This window comes from Pleurodeles waltl, chromosome 12, assembly GCF_031143425.1.
Source record: "Pleurodeles waltl isolate 20211129_DDA chromosome 12, aPleWal1.hap1.20221129, whole genome shotgun sequence".
Lineage (NCBI taxonomy): Eukaryota > Metazoa > Chordata > Amphibia > Caudata > Salamandridae > Pleurodeles > Pleurodeles waltl.
In genome coordinates this window covers 134789624-134791702 of record NC_090451.1, presented here as the reverse complement: position 1 = coordinate 134791702, position 2079 = coordinate 134789624, and the positions used below count along the sequence as shown (strand labels likewise).

At 45.2% G+C, this 2079-nt stretch overlaps 1 non-coding gene across 1 annotated transcript; it reads left to right on the top strand.

Annotated features, from left to right (window-relative positions):
- Positions 1-676: 676 nt before the first annotated feature.
- On the top strand, positions 677-758 carry TRNAS-AGA (transfer RNA serine (anticodon AGA)). The gene has a single exon. It is a non-coding gene; the product is annotated as a tRNA-Ser (tRNA).
- Positions 759-2079: the final 1321 nt, after the last annotated feature.

Here is a 2079-nt window from a genome sequence, read left to right as displayed (position 1 = left end):
AGGGGCCGTCCCTGGCTACAGCTCACAACCACATAACCAACTCATAATCCTCTTTGAAGCTCACCATTATTAGAAGCTATGTTGGTGTTCTCAACAGCGGTATTCACCTTCCCCTCTGGTTTATTTAACCTGGCTTGACGTACATCTAAAATGTATTCCTCGATAAAATTTCACTAAAAACATTTGAAAACAAAATGTACTATGGGATTTTTGATCCCGTACAATGTTAAAAGTAAAGCTACAAATACTATGGTGGGACATGAAGATGACTATAATGGCAGCAGTGCCAGAGAAATCCCCGCACATTACATGGTGCCATTTAACTCGCTTCATTTTCACGTGCTTTGATCCTTGGGTGTGAAGGTTTAACTCGCTCTTACATCTTTGCTGCTGAGAGAAATAAAACGTGAAATGAATACATCGTTTAGACCAACACCATTTACTGAGACGCATGTGAAACTAAAAAAATAAGACTTAGGTCGGTGCTTTAAATGGGCCGGTGCTGAGTACCTTTTTTATTTGGAGAGGGAGAGCACCTGCACGTCTCAAGAAAAACGTAATACTGTAAATTGGAGAGTACCGTCACTTTTATTTTTCCAATGCAAGCACCGATTAGACATTTATGCCGCAGAGAAATTGTAAGTCCTATAGCTCCTCTGTGGCGTTTCTCCCATCTGTAGTCGTGGCCGAGCGGTTAAGGCGATAGACTAGAAATCTATTGGGGTTTCCCCGCGCAGGTTCGAATCCTGCCGACTACGAACATGTTTTTAATTTTTGTAAATAGTGGAACAGCAAATCCAAAAAAAAGAGCGATAATTATGAATCTAATGGTAAATTCACAGAGTGGGGTATTAAAGGATTACGAAAAGGATCGGCGTATAAACACGTTTTTATGTACGCAGTTCCAGCCGCGGAGAAACGAATACCATGCTAGCATGCAAGATACCTTCAACAAAGGGGTACCGAGGGAGGGGCGGGAGCCGAAAAAAGGGGTCTTGGATGATGCTGTAAAACAGGCAAACACAAGAAATAAGGACGGACGGGGGAGACCGAACAGGTGTTATCTAGCAGGTATAGAACGGACAAGAAAGCAAAGTGTATCTTAAGGTGTACTCTGTTATAGATATGTATGCACATATACAATATAATAATGTATTAGTGGATTGGCGCCTGTGCAGTTCCTTACTGATGACACAACGTCACCCGCCATTTCAGCCAGTCCTTGTTTTGAAACCAACAGCGCTAAACCGGCTGCACCTTGCAATTTTACTATCTGTGCTGTAAGTATGAACATACAAGTCCCAGCATGCACAGCGCATTTGCCTGGCACAGATATTGTACAGGTGACCCTTAGCAATCGGCAAGGCGCCACGTCAAAGCTACCGATGTTCTCAGTTCCGCGTACGGGTAGCAGGCGAGAGGGAGATGGCGTGTCACTTTCTGCTTTTCTCTTGCAAGTTCCACCAAGTTGACTCAGTTCTACGCGCTACCTCTGCTGTGAACTCATCGGGACTGTATGAGCCATGTGTATTAAACAGAATCTGTCTCACTCTTGGCCCGGATTTCCATAAAACCGCGTGCAGGGTCCTTATTTAAACGGGGTTGGGGGGAGGAGAGGAGAGGAGAGGAGGGGAGGGGGGGCAGGAGTAGGTTCATCAAGTTATTCGCGGGGGCCATCCCCACCCCCGAGAGCTTTGCTTTAGTAAAGGGTCGTTTTTCAAACAGCAAAACACATTTCTCTGCTTTTTGAGCTAGCACTCAATCAATGGTTTACAATCGCAGCCGTATGCGTGTGCCTCTAACAGCCCACAGCAGTCTTTACACAGGTGAAGCACTCGAACATCTATTTTTTTCGGAAAGTAGTTTCTTGGCGCTATAGCGTAAGCTCTCCTGTATTGTTTAACAGCCCCATCCATTCCTCGGCTCACTGTCATAGGAGAGACGCTGCAGTGATGCAGCTTCTCACCGATCTGTTATTCTCCTAAAGGAGTCTAGGTATCCTTGAAACACGTTATTGCCTCACTCACGCAGGCTGTGTCCTCCAACCCTGTTGTCTAGGGGCCTCATTTATAAGAACTG